Source organism: Leuciscus leuciscus, assembly GCF_965113295.1.
Source record: "Leuciscus leuciscus genome assembly, chromosome: 24".
NCBI classification, from domain to species: Eukaryota; Metazoa; Chordata; class Actinopteri; order Cypriniformes; family Leuciscidae; genus Leuciscus; species Leuciscus leuciscus.
In genome coordinates, this window is record NC_138723.1 from 16088611 (window position 1) to 16103294 (window position 14684).

At 38.2% G+C, this 14684-nt stretch overlaps 1 long non-coding RNA gene across 1 annotated transcript in view; it reads left to right on the plus strand.

Annotated features, from left to right (window-relative positions):
* The window catches only part of LOC309489045, a 35342-nt gene extending 20873 nt beyond the window's left edge, over nt 1-14469 (plus strand). Inside the window, exon 3 of the long non-coding RNA XR_014202325.1 lies at nt 13890-14469. This is a non-coding gene — a long non-coding RNA (uncharacterized lncRNA). The remainder of the gene's footprint in view (nt 1-13889) is intronic.
* The last annotated feature ends 215 nt before the right edge of the window (nt 14470-14684 follow it).

Consider the following 14684-nt stretch of genomic DNA (forward strand, 5'->3'; position numbering starts at 1 on the left):
ATCATTAAATCGTAACACTGCCTCAGAAGTCTGTCCGAAATCAGTTTTGTGAGGTACTTTCGTGTGCAAATGCATGCTTGTAAAGTCATTGCCTGATAGGGCAGTGAGGCAACAAGTCAGCTGCCTATGTTTTCAGATGCAGCCAATGGGTTAGGAGAACTGAAGTTCTTGATGAAAAAGCAAGGGAGTCAGGAGGAGAGCCCTCTGGTGGAAATCAAGGAAGTCCTTACTCTTGTGGTACCAACTCTGTGGTATCAAAAAGTTTGAAAACCCTTGATCTACTGTACCACATCTAATAGTGTGATTACTCATTGTTGGCAATGTCTTAAAAAAAAAAAAAAATACAACGTATTATGTCACTGGTCATTTTACCTGTCAGATATTGTTTATGGCTCTTCCTATAATGTTTAATGTGATTTCCTGGTTGTTACTAAACCTTAAGTCACAATAAACCAGGAAGAAATCTCATGTGGAATCTAAAGGAGGTCTAAAACAACCATATATCAGCTTAAATGCAGTGTGTGGAATCATGCACATTATTTTCAATGTTTCTCTTGGCACTGAAGTGACTTGTGGCTTATGTTTGTAGCTCTCTCGTTGCTTCAGGCAACACAATCAAACGTGTTGACTGAGGCAGCATACCTGTGGCCTTATGTCCGCCTTCCCTGTGGCTATCAAAATGCTTAGACAGATACCAGTTTGAGTGGCCTGCGGGACCAGAATATCCTGTAGCTAATTAAGTGACAAATAGCAGCCACGGAAAGCCGGGGGCTAGAAGGTCGTTCCCGGTGGACAGACATATTCTGATTATTTGCCATATAATAATAATGAGATGCCAGAATTATCATTCACTCTTGACGTGACATTATCCATTAAGGAGAGAAAGCATGACACATGAGTGTGCGGTATGGTGACCTGCCGCCTGTTAAGCACATTTGGCTTGCTGCTGGTGTCCTCTCGCTTCAGGAAGGTTAAATGATATAAATCTTTAAATCTGTGTACTTTGAGCTTACTCAAATTGTCTTGTTGCTCAGGGGTTGTACTTTCATTTGAGACATGGTTCATCAATTTATCATCTTTGTCTCCTAAAATCCGGAAAAATTAAAATAGACAAATGAGACAATTCTTGATGTACAGTGACTAAAGCTATTAAATTGCTATTAAATTACACATATCGTGAAGATTCAGATGAGAAACATTGTTATTTCTTATTGAAAGTGCTGACTTTTGATTAAATGCTCTGACATCCTTAACATTATTTAGATTAATTTAGAAACTCCAGAGATGACACATCTGAGATTACAATGCTCTTTGCCCAAAAAAATAAAAATAAAAATAAAATATATATATATATATATAGGCTACTAAACATAAAATAAAAAATAAAAAAATGGTTCTATGGAAAACCTGTGTGGGATTTTTTTATTTTTATAATGAAAATTAAAAAGAAATTTAAGCTTTTTTGCTCTAAAATATGGAAGCTTGTTTCCGCCACGGAATGAAACAATTTAAAAGGTAATTGCAACTTTTTATCTCACGGTTGCGAGTTTACATCTCACAATTCTGAGAAAAGTCAGAATTGCGTAATATAAGAATTGCGACCTTATAACATGCAATTGCGAGTTTATATCCCGCAATACTGATTTTATATCATGCAATTCTGACTTTGTAACTTTATTACTTTCTACAACTTTATAACTCGTTGTAAACTCGCAATTGCAAGAAAAAAGTCAGAATTGTGAGATTAAGTCACAATTACCTTATTTATTTTTTATTCTGTGGCAGAAACAAGCTTCCATACTAAAATATTTTGTTGGTAAATAAGGACAACATAATAATGTCTAGTTTGAGTGAATCGCTCATTTTAGTCAGTTACTTTCAAGGCAAGGCAATTCACATTTCATACACTATGGCAATTCAAAGTGCTTTACAGAAAGGAAATAAAATAATCACAAAATAAAAGCAAGGAACATTAAAACATAACAGAAATTAAAAGAGATATATGATACAGTTATAAAATGAATTAAAAGAGTAAAAAGATGATACATAGATAAACTTCTCATCTGGCAAAACATCCAGTTTCAAATGAACTGAACCTATTCACAAATCCACCTGAATGGTTCATTGCCAAATTAGTAGGAATCAAAACGTTTTCTTTTTTCTTTTTTCAGTTATAATCCTGTAATCACAATCGACTTGAAATGTTGTTGAAATGTAATTGCGGTCTAAATGGTTTATTCTACTTATAATGGGTGACCTGCCAAAACAGAAATCCATTTGAACTCTGTTTAAACTAGTCACAAACTGAACCGGTTTAGCAGGTCCTGTCTTACAATACCAGGACATTCAATATTTACAATAGAGCTATATAAACGTACAGCATGTGTGTTTCTGCTTTAAACAGCATCAAAGCAAGTAACCGTTTTTCAACTGATGTTTACGTTTTGATTTTAGCTCTAGTTCAAATCTTACAGCGGAGGAGAGCATCAGTTCCTCTTCATGATTTTTAACAGATTTCCACAAGAGGTTGTTATTCCTGCTGGTGGTCAAAAAAAAAAAAAAATCCCTCCTACCACTCACCATCCCCGTGTCTCTCTTCATGCATGTATAAGTGAATGAGTGAGTCTATGTTTAACCACAGGGGGTATATATTGCCATAGCAACGCTGAAGGTTCATCAAGATCTCTGTGAAATTGTCTGCAGAAGTTTCCACAGCATTTGAACTGCTATTATTAATTGTTTATTTCTCCATCTGGTGTCAGAGGACAGGGAACGAGTGTCATGCTTTGCCAGTGTGATCTTGAAGGAGTAGCTATTGCCCATGTTTTAGTTAAAGGAATAGTTCATCCATAGAGAAAAGATAGTATGAGCTACATCATTTTTTCATAGTTAAAATAAAAAAAACATTTAGTTTATATGTCAACATTTGTGTTTTGCATGTAATGTAAAACAATCTACCCTACTAAACTCCAAAACAACGAAGTATATCTAATTATAATCTATCCTTGTTTTGACTATATACCAGTTCTGTTTATATATTATACAAAATGAACATGCACGTGCACACACAGGAATACAAAGAAAGAGAAAGGGAAGAAATACATGTTGCTTTATGTTATGCTTTAAACTCTCCTCTCAGAATGAGATGCTTCTTTGTATTCCCCATCCACCTTCACTTATATATTCCCTCCATCATCCCTCCCTCTATATCTGTCTCATTCTTTCTCTCAATAATAAAATAGTTGCCATTCATCCTGAATATCATCCTGGCCAAATTTGCCCCTTGGCCTCTGTCCATCATGGCCTCCTAATCATCCTATATACTGGCTGGCTTCATCACTGTCTCCTCTCCACCAATAAGCTGGTGTGTGGTGGGCGTTCTGGCGCAATATGGCTGCCATCGCATCATCCAGGTGGATGCTGCACATTGGTGGTGGTTGAGGAGATTCCTCCTTCCATGTAAAGCGCTTTGAGTACCCAGAAAAGCGCTATATAAATGTAACAAATGTATTTATTATTATTATAATTAAAAGTATGAACTCATCAGTTTCTCTGGCAAAATGAACCTCGATTAAGCGGTAACACTTTATAATATCTTATATATAGACTGCTTTGTGTTTACTCTTCTGGACATTTTCATGTTTTGTTGTTTAACAGCATTGACAGCACAGTGGACTTAATTTGGCTTTTTATTGCCCCTAATCAACACTCTTAATGCCAAAGTGAAATGGCATCTGCAAAGTGATATATCTAATTTAGAATAAATATCCACAGGATGCTATTTGCTGGTTTGCTGGTCAACAGTATAAGGTATGTTGTGCATGCTGGTAGACCAGGTATGGAGTTAATATTGTGCCATGATTAAACAAACAAATCCAGCATTTTGCAAACAAACTCAATCTGCTTTGCAAAGGAAAACTCGACTCGCAAACAAACAGAAAGCAATGTGCAAGTACAAAGGTCAATTTGAGCAAAAATGCAGTGGAGTAACAAATATGTATTGTGTTTTACAAATATAAATTTCACAAATAAATACAAACCATCCTACAAATTGCATGTAACCTTTGAACAAATACCAAATCTTGTGCATACAAATGCGTATCTGTCTGTTCTGATTGTGAGATACTTGGCTTTTTATGAGATCTCTCAGGCAGATTTTGGGCCCTATCTTGCACCCAGCGCAATTGACTTTGTACACTGACGCATGTATCATTCCTATTTTGCACCCGCGCACAGCGGACTTTTCCCTCCACAGACGCACGTCGGTAAACTAGGAAATAAACTTGCGCTCCCCGGGGCGGTTCAGCGCAAAGAGGAGACGTGTTCCGGCGCAAACGTTCCCTCATGCTATTTTGCAGGTTTAGAAAACAATTCCGCCACTGACCAAGAAAAACCTAGTCTAAAGTCAGAGGCGCGTTGCGCATGTTATTCAAATGCTATTTTAAGGGCGCATGCTTGGCCATAATCAATGTAGCGTGTGCATAACACGCATGCACTTTGATTCTCTCATCTACACAGAAGCAGTTTCCATTTTTGCAAATCATACATTATTACAATAGATTATTACAAATCCGCCGTTATAATAGCAATCCGCTATAGAACAAGCGTGCCTGCTCTTAAAGGGAATGTGAGATATCGCTCTGATTGGTTTATTTCACGTTACGCCCAAACCACACCTATGAATAATGAAGCTACTTCAGACCAACCCATTTTGGATTTGCATCGGGTGCAAGAGTCATTTATCCCGCCGGTATAATAGCAACAGCGCCCAAGACCCGCCCACTAAGTTACTTGCGTTTCGCGCTTGATACTTGCGTTTCAGACCGTTAAAATAGGGCCCATTCTCACAAATGCAGTTGAGCAACTTCCTCTTCTAAAACAGTAGATGGCTCTAAACTAGGGGATTCATTTAGTGCTAGTCTCCCTTAGAAGCACTGATTTGAAACTTGTCTTTGCCTACAGCTGAGGAAAATGACCGGTGAACAGGTGTGTTTCTGTCTTACTTTATCTATACCGTATTTTCCGCACTATAAGGCGCACCGGATTATAAGGTGCACCTTCAATGAATGGCCTATTTTAGAACTGTTTTCATATATAGGGCGCACCGGATTATAAGGCGCATAGAATAGAAGATACTGCAGTCAAACGTTTGACTGGGTTTGCGTTATGCAGTGGTCACCAACCTTTTCAAGCCTAAGATCACATCCAAAGTCCAAATATAAACCAAGATCTACCACTTGCAAAAAAAAAGGAAAAAATAAGTGGCTGAGCTGTAAAACCTTGTTTATACTCGACGCGTCCGCATGAGCGCGAAGGTAATAAAAAAACTAATATCCGTCTGCTCGGGCAGATTCGGCTCAAAGTCGTGCATCTTCGGATGCGGAGGCGCGCGCGCGGAAACATTACGTCAATGTGACAGCGCGCGCGCCTCCGCATCCGAAGATGCACGACTTTGAGCCGAATCTGCCCGAGCAGACGGATATTAGTACATCTCATCACACCGCCGGCACCCAGTTTGCGCGTCTAAATCAGTTGTATGGTCTGGTGTTCAGTCTAAAACAAAACAGTAGCGTCAAGTATAAATACCTTGTCTGTTTGGGGAGGTGCGCGCACAGTCAGCGGAGGCTCGCGCTCCGGTGCCAGGCGAAAGTATAAACAAGGTTTAAGTCAGCGGTTGTTTTACAGACATTAATATAAGGTGCCAGATCCATATATAAGGCGCTCCGGATTATAAGGCGCACTGTCGTTTTTTGAAAAAAATAAAGGCTTTTAAGTGCGCCTTATAGTGCGGAAAATACGGTAATTAACCTTTTTAAGGTTTTCTTTTGTAAAATGTTTATTGCATATCTAGACAGAAATCCACATTAGCACTTAGTAGCAATTCACTCTCTCTAGGATAGGGGAATCTATAAACTGAAAGCTCTGCCATCATATGTTGCCTTTCTGCTAATCTGTCTAGATATGTAATAAACATTTTGCAAAAGAAAACCTTAAAAAGGTTAATTATAGAAAAAAATTTGGGACAGAAACACACCTGTTCACCGGTCATTTTCCTCAGCTGTAGGCAAAGGCAAGTTTCAAATCAGTGCTTCTCCCGGGAGACTAGCGCTAAATTAATCCCCTAGTTTAGAGCCATCTACTGTTTTAGAAGAGGAAGTTGCTGAGAAAATCTGCCTGGACACATTTGTGAGAAAATCGAGCCGAGAGATCTCATAAAAAGCCAAGTGTCTCACAATCAGAACAGACAGATATGCATTTGTATGCACTAGATTTGGTATTTGTTCAAAGGTTACATACAATTTGTAGGATGGTTTGTTGGATGTAGGATGGTTCTCATTGATTTATATTTGTAAAACACAATACATATTTGTTATACTCCACTGCATTTTCACGCAAATTGACCTTTGTACATGCACATTGCTTTCTGTTTGTCTGGGAGTCGAGTTTTCCTTTGCAAAGCAGATCGAGTTTGTTTGCAAAATGCTGGATTTGTTTGTTTAATTATAGCACAATATTAACTCCATAGGACCTGCACTATACCAGATCTAACAAGCATAAACCAGCCTTGACCAACATGGCATTCATGCTGGATTTTCAGCAGGGATATGACCAACCTAAATCATTGTTGGTGCAGCAAATGGTTTAAAAGTAATATTATTAATTAAATGGGAATAATATATGTGTAGTCAAGGTTGTTCAATTGATTGTAACAATTTTTTTTATGCAAACACTTAGTTTTGATGCAAACACTTAGCATATTAGCAACACTTAGTGTGCGATCGCAGGCACTTCACACATGCACACTAGAAAATGTTATCTTTGTTCAGTGTCTGTGCTATTTATCTCTGGAAGCTCTGAGCAATAAATGTACTCTTTTGATCTATTGTTGTTGGGTAAAAAAAACAAAACAAAAAACATATAGTATACAAGTACAAAAAACTAAGTATAATTTGTGGTTAAATGAGTTACAAGCTTTAGTGAGATTAGACAGACTGTTCAAACAACTATTGCCCGGGTGCTTGAACAGCCAGAGCTTTATGGGAGAGTGACAAAGAAAAAGTCACTGTTAAAAAAATGTCAAATGACATCTTGGCTTCAGTTTGCCATAAGGCATGTGGGAGACTCTGAAGCCATCTGGAAGAAGGTTCTGTGGTCTGATGAGACCAAAACTGAGCTATCAGAGTAAAGCATCATCAGAAACACACAATTCTCACCATGAAGCTTGGTGGTGGCGGCGGCGGCGGCATCATGCTGTGCAAATGCTTCTCATCTACAGGCCCTCAGAGGCTTGTGATGGAAGAGGGAGGATTCAGTCAAATACAGGGAAATCCTGAAGGAGTATCTGATTTGGCAAGCAAGCAAAAGCAAAGATAAATGGGAATAGATTAAAAACAAACATTAAAATAAAAAATTAAGTAAATACATTTATTTACTCATTCATTATCCTCAGTGTTTCAGTGTTGTTGAACATCGAAGGAGGTGAATAGGCTACTTTTTTTTTTTTTTTACTGACTCATACAACAAGCTCAATTAATCAGAAAGAAGTGTGAATACTGAAATCTATATTTTTTTGTGTGTTTTGTTGGTTTGTAATATATGTGGAGATATCTCTGTGAGCTTGAGAACTATAATGTAAACATCATTAAGGACTCACAGTTACAGAAAGTCCACTAAGTAACGACACCAGAAATGTTGACACTTGACCTCTCTCTCTCTCTCTCTCTCTCTCTCTCTCTCTCTCTCTCTCTCTCTCTCTCTCTCTCTCTCTCTCTCTCTCTCTCTCTCTCTCTCTCTCTCTCTCTGTGTGTGTGTGTGTGTGTGTGTGTGTGTGTGTGTGTGTGTGTGTGTGTGTGTGTGTGTGTGTGTGTGTGTGTGTGTGGAACAGCACCACAGACATGCCAATAGGCTAAACAAATTTGTGGCTCTTCACTTATGTTGCCGTCCTGCACGCACAATTTTGCATATTGCAGTGGCAGTAAACTATAATGCCTCTTCTCATCTTCCTCTTTGAGTTTCCACAATTACCACACCTAGGGAATAGTAAACAGGCTCGTAAAGTTTTACATGCTTGCATCATATGGGGGTGTTTTTAAAAGCATGTCATTGATGGCAGGCTCTATTTTATTTAGAGATTTAATGACTTGATTGATTCTTGTTTGATGGGAGTACTTCTTTTTGCATTGTGAAGGAAAGACGTAGCACCATTTATCATGAGCACTCTGCTGCTAGTGACTTCATTCAGATGTAGGCATCCACATTTCCTGGTAATAAAGCACCACCACAGCTGAGCTGAATCTTTTTTATGAAGTAGAATTCAAATGTGCGGTGTACCTTAACTGGAACTGACTAAATTTGAAAATTATTATGCAAATGTTCTTTCAGCATAATACTATGAATTAATAAATAAATAAAAATAGTAATAAAAAATAAGAAAAAGAAAATGTTGGATATCCTCAGGAGCTTAAATTAAATACGGATTAATTAACACATACGGATGTGATGGGAAATGCAGTCTGTGACAGTATGCTGATTTGGTGCTCAAGAAACATTTCTAATTATTATCAATGCTGGAAAAACTGCTGTTTGGCTGTTGCTTAATATTTTTATAAAAACCATGATACATTTTTTTTCAGGATTTTGTGATTTATAAAACGCTCAAAAGAACAGCATTTTTTTATTATTATTATTTTTTTTATAATATTTTGTAACATCAAGTCTTCACTGTCATGTTTGATCAATTTAATGCATCCTTGCTAAATAAAAAGTATTTCTGAAAAAAAAAAGAAGCTTTTTTTTTAATGCAAAAGATTTTTTGCATTAAGATATCCAAAAACCACTAGAACAGTGTTAGTATTTTGTTCAATTGTGTACTTACATTATCCCAAATGTTTCCAACTATTTTGCAGTGTAATGGCCCGTGTCATTGCGTCGCCTGCCAATGACGTCGTATCCGCATTACCCTATCCGATTTCCGATATCCGATTTCTGGTTTTCTTCCGTAGAAACCATGTAAACACCAAAGACGCTTTAATATATTATGGGCCCTATCTTGCACCCAGCGCAATTGACTTTGTACACCGACGCATGTATCATTACTATTTTGCACCCGCGCAAAGCGGATTTTTCCCTCCACAGACGCACGTCGGTAAGTTAGGAAATACACTTGCGCTCCCCAGGGCGGTTCAGCGCAAAGAGGAGGCGTGTTCCGGCGCAAACGTTCCTTCATGCTATTTTAGCAGGTTTAGAAAACAATTGCGCCACTAACCAGGAAAAAAAAATTTAAAGTCAGTGGCGCGTTGCGCATTTTATTCATATGCTATTTTAAGGGCGCATGCTTGGCCATAATCAATGTAGCGTGTGCACAACGCGCACTTTGATTCTCTCATCTACACAGAAGCAGCAGTTTTCATTTTTGCAAATCATACATTATTACGATAGATAGATAGATAGATAGATAGATAGATAGATAGATAGATAGATAGATAGATAGATAGATAGATAGATAGATAGACAGACAGATAGATGGACAGACAGACAATTTATTATAAAAGCATACATCTAGCTTACACATTTACCCAACTTATCATACGCCTGTTTAACCAAAGTTAAGTTGGGTGGGTTTCTCCATCCCCAATTTCCCTGACGAGAACGTTGGTCTCCTCGGCTGTGAACCGCTCCTGGCGCGCGCCTGGCAAATCGGCCGTTATAATAGGAATCCGCTTTAGAACAAGCGCGCCTGCTCTTAAAGGGAATGTGAGATGTCGCTCTGATTGGTTTATTTCACGTTACGCCCAAACCACACCTATGAATAATGAAGCTACTTCAGACCAACCCCTTTTAGATTTGCGCCGGGCGCAAGAGGCATTTATCCCGCCGGGAAAATAGCAACAGCGCCCAAGACCCGCCCACAAAGTTACTTGCGCTTTGCTCTTGACACTTGCGTTTCAGTTCGTTAAAATAGGGCCATATGTGTTTTAATAGATAGTTAAGCAACGGTTTGGATACCTTTATCGACAGAAAACTATTCATTGTTATATAGCTCAACACGGTTAGTCTTATTGTTAAATCTCTCATTTTCTTTATTTACCGCGAGTACCATGTTACCCTGCCTCAGAGACCACACTATTTTGTCAAGTGGCTAACATATCAAAAATCAGAAAGAGCTTTATTTTATTAAAGTAATACAGCATTTTCACCACCATACAATATATTTTACAAGAGTAATGTTAACATAACATAACTTTCAACACACTCAAATGCATTTTAGTATGATTGTTTTGACCAGGTAATACAGAGCTGTGTTACCCCACAATTTTAATAAGTCAAATAAAGTGACCTGTAGTAATTCAGCACTCATGGTTATTTCATGAGATAAAACAATGTGAATTTACGTGATCAAATGTAACTGTAACAAAGTGCAAGTTCGGGGAAGAAGGAGACGGGATCCAACAAATGGTAAACGTAAATTTACATGTAATAGACATAAACAACATAACAAGAAGTGTCAGCAGGCAACTATGGCATATAAGCCTAATAAAAACCGCAAAGTAAAATGTCCCAGTCCTGGTCCTCTCTCACCCTTCACTGCCATTATTCCTTCTTATATCCTTCCGGAGCTCCTCCATGGGACTCGAGGCCGGTGTGTCATTCTGCTCTCTCGGCCCCACCCTGCTTCATACCACAACTTACACACTGTGCCTTTAACTGAAGTGTAGTGAATATTTACATTGTTAACACTTCAATTTGTGCAAACATTGGTGATTGATTAACATTTGAAGAGGAAATTGAAGATTATCTACTTCTCTTGCCATATTACTATAAATACACATTGTTTTTCATAATTAAGTGAGTTGGTATGCAAATCAAAAACATTTTAATTCATAATATATGAATAAATAAATAAATCTGATTTATGCTTCCAAAAAAAGTAATGGGACACCAACGTGTACCCTATTCATGGAAAGTGCCGTCATTGTCAATTAAAAGTCATTGCAGTGCCCTGCTTTGAATGAGCTCTGCACCCCATGGTTGTTCAAGAGAAGGCCTCGTCCGCAACATATCTCAGGGGTACAGAAAATAATTACAGTTAATCGAAAGCTTATGAGACTTTTGTTTTGGCCAGAGACAGCTCTAAGTGGATAAACACCTATTATAGAAGTCAATGTCATACCGAGAGACATGGCATTGCAGTGGTCTCCCCGGAGACAGCAGGGCTTTGGTTAGGACGGACTCAGCAATGACGTATTCTCGCTCTAATGTGTGTGCTTTATGGTTTTCTGTAGAGAGATAGCCTCTATTGTGAGACAGTTTTCTAGGCAAATGCAGTGTCCTGTCAAGGGAGCCAGTGTGTTCAGTGACTCTTAAACCATCGACAAACCCTTGTTTGTCAATGACAAAGAAAGATGACTCAGGTGTTTCTCTCATGTAAACGGTCCCTTTTGTAACTTATTACTATCGTACAGGGATAATTCACCCAGAATTTTAAATTCTGTCATAATTTATTCATCTTCAATTCAGTCTTTCATGACTTTCTTAGATAAGATATTTTGAAAAATGCTATGTTTATTTTTATTTTTAATGTGTTGTTTTTTCTCCATATAATTAGTCAAAGGGGGTCCAATGTTGTTTCGGACAACCAATATTTTCGCCATAAGCTTTAATTGTATACTGTATGCAAAAAATAATACAAAATTCTTTAAAATATCTTCTTTTCTTTTGCAGAAGAAAGAAAGTCATACATGTTTATTTTATAAGATTATTTGGTTTCTCAGCCTGTCCTGCGAATAAAATCAGTCAAAAGAGGCTAATTTTATTGCATGTCCATTGAATGTTTTGCTGTCAATGCTTCATGAATTGGTACTGAGATGTTCATTAATTATGAATCATCTGAGCTATTTGTGCACTCTAATCGTGAACGACCATTTTGTTGGCAAAATGCTCTTACCAGATTGTTGTTTGATCTGCCGGCAGTAGGACAACTGCTTCACATTCAGGCCGTGTTAGCGACAGATATCAACAGACTGTAAAATCTTTGTCAAGCCGTAGCATTCATACGCATGATGGTACATGTCAAAACACTGAAGAAATTTCTCATTGAGATTATATGAACAGCTCCTGTTGTGTTTGCCTTGTCTGAATAGTCTTTTAGTAAATTACCCCCCCCCCCCCCCCCCTCCCCCCCCCAAAAAACTTTATCTATGAACAAAGAACAGGATTGAACAGTTAATAGACTGAATGACTGTGAGTGCAGCAATTATAAATCGTTCTATACGGTAGAAAATGAATAATGAAGGTATTGATGGTGACCGAGGCCTTGGATTTCAATTTAATACAGGTGAGAGGCTCGCTTTGCAGATTTTCAATTACATTCTCAAAAGCCTCCTGTGATTACAGATTGTTATGAACCCCACACGCACAGCAAATGACATAAAAGGCTTCAGACGCACAATTACTGTGTCCGCTTGTAAAAGTGCCCCAAAGCCCCAAAGTCCCCGCATGTCTCATTGCCCAGGAGTTTTTCTGAGCCCAGGTCCCCTTGCCTTTCAATTAATACACATGAAAGAAAGAAATTCAGCTCTCATTCACTCCTGGGAATGCGGACGGTCCTCTTGCTCTTATTCTATACAGGGTCTTAATTACCTGAGATAATTACTTTATACACTGAAGCAATTAATGCCATTTCTGCAGGGACGTACGGGTACATCTGACGGGAGCGCCAGAAAAGAATCTAAGAGTAGAGATGTGAGGAGATCAGCTCCATATGGTGTCTCAGGTATCATGGCTACAATAAAGAATGAGAAAGATAAAAAAAAAAAAAAAAAACAGGTTTGCTAATTGCAACATATTTAGCCTCCGTGTGCCCTTCTCTTTCTGTCTCCCTCTTCTAAAGATGGCTCGCTTTCAGATTCGTTAACCTGCTAAGTTTAAATTGTAGATAAAGCGAGCCGTTCGATAACACCTCCAACAAAGTCCCATAAAAGCTAAATTAGCTCTATTAGCAGCTTAAAGAGAACGTGAGACCTCAAAAGGCATCTCGGCCTCTTGTGTGTGTACCTCTGGAGACAGACTCCCGCTCCTCCTCGCGGTGAGATGGATAAGTGAGTACCTTTAATACAGTGAAGAAGGCTCACTCCTAATGATCTCAGACAAATGGCAGAGGGATGAGTGTCAAAAGCAAAAGCATCAATGAATAGAGTGTTCGAGGGAGAAGTGGCGTGCCTGCTGTGTGTTTGTTTAGTGTGTGTGTGTGTGTGTGAGAGAGAGAGAGTCCTTCAAGAACAGCTGCTATTAGGATTCTTTCACTAACAGGTGCCTGTGATCAGAGGTACAACAGCTCTCTCTCTCTTCATGTGTCCATCAATTTTTTCATCTTTTTATCCATCCATTTATCCGCCCATTCGTCCATCCTTTTAAAGTTGATTTTTTAAAGTTAATCCTCGATTTTCTTCTTTATACCAATTTTATAAACCAATATTTTCTCTTTTTATGGCGCGTGAACATATCCCCCATAATTTTCAATAAAAAAAAGGATTGCTTTGATATCACTACTTGTGTCCAACTTACTTCTATCACCCTACAATCCATCACGCTCTTTAAGATCACAAAACTCTGGGCTTCTGGTAGTACCTGGCATAAGTCCAAGGAGGGAGAGCATTTTCACATTTGGCTCCTAAACACTGGAATAGCCTTCCTGATAATGTTCGGGGCTCAGACTCACTCTCTCAGTTTAAATCTAGATTAAAGACACATCTCTTTAGCCAAGCATTCACATAATGTATCTTACAATCTGGTACTCCAGTTATTTCAGATCAATTGCACATGATTATCTTTGCTTAATGTTACGGCAGCAACACTAATTATTTTCCATTTGCTTTTCTGTTTTATCTCAGGATGCCCATCCCGAGGTAACAAGAGAGTATGTCAGCTCAAGTTTGGATCCAGCCACATGTGAAGAGACGACCCAACTCCTGCGAAGACTTCAGATGACCCAACACCTCTGAAGAGACAGCACCAACTCCTGCGAGGACCTCAGATAAAGCAAACTCTGAATCAACTTGCACCAATGCAAAATTTTCTATATATCCTAATCATTTGTTAACAACATGTATCCATTACTTCAATGAGCTCATTGTTTTCTGCCTTAACTTAATACATTATTTAAATTAGTACATTGTTAGCTAAATGCGCGATTTATATGTACATTTCTGAAATTCTTAACTTGGACACGGTCACCTCTGACAACAGATCACTCTAAACTGTAATGTAATCACGTGCATTTTCTGTAAAGCTGCTTTGAAACTATGTGTATTGTGAAAAGAGCTATTCCAATATTTGTGAATTGAAATGAATTGAATCCATCCATCGTCCGTCCATTCATCCATCTGTCCATCCATCCACCTATCCGTTTATCCATCACTGTCCATCCAACCATCTATCCATTCATTCACCCATTCATCCATATATGTGTCCTTCTTTGTCTATTTCCCACCTTTTTTTTTCTTTTCTTTTTTTTTCATTTAAGTGAAAAGAGCTATAAAATGACTTTATGAAAATGTTTACAAATTTCAAAGAGGGCAAACCCTTCTAAAATATAAATGTATGTGAAAATGAGGTTGTATTGCTCAAATTAAATCAAAACATGAATCTAAATCTTGCAAAACATCAGTGAACATCTAATAATACAT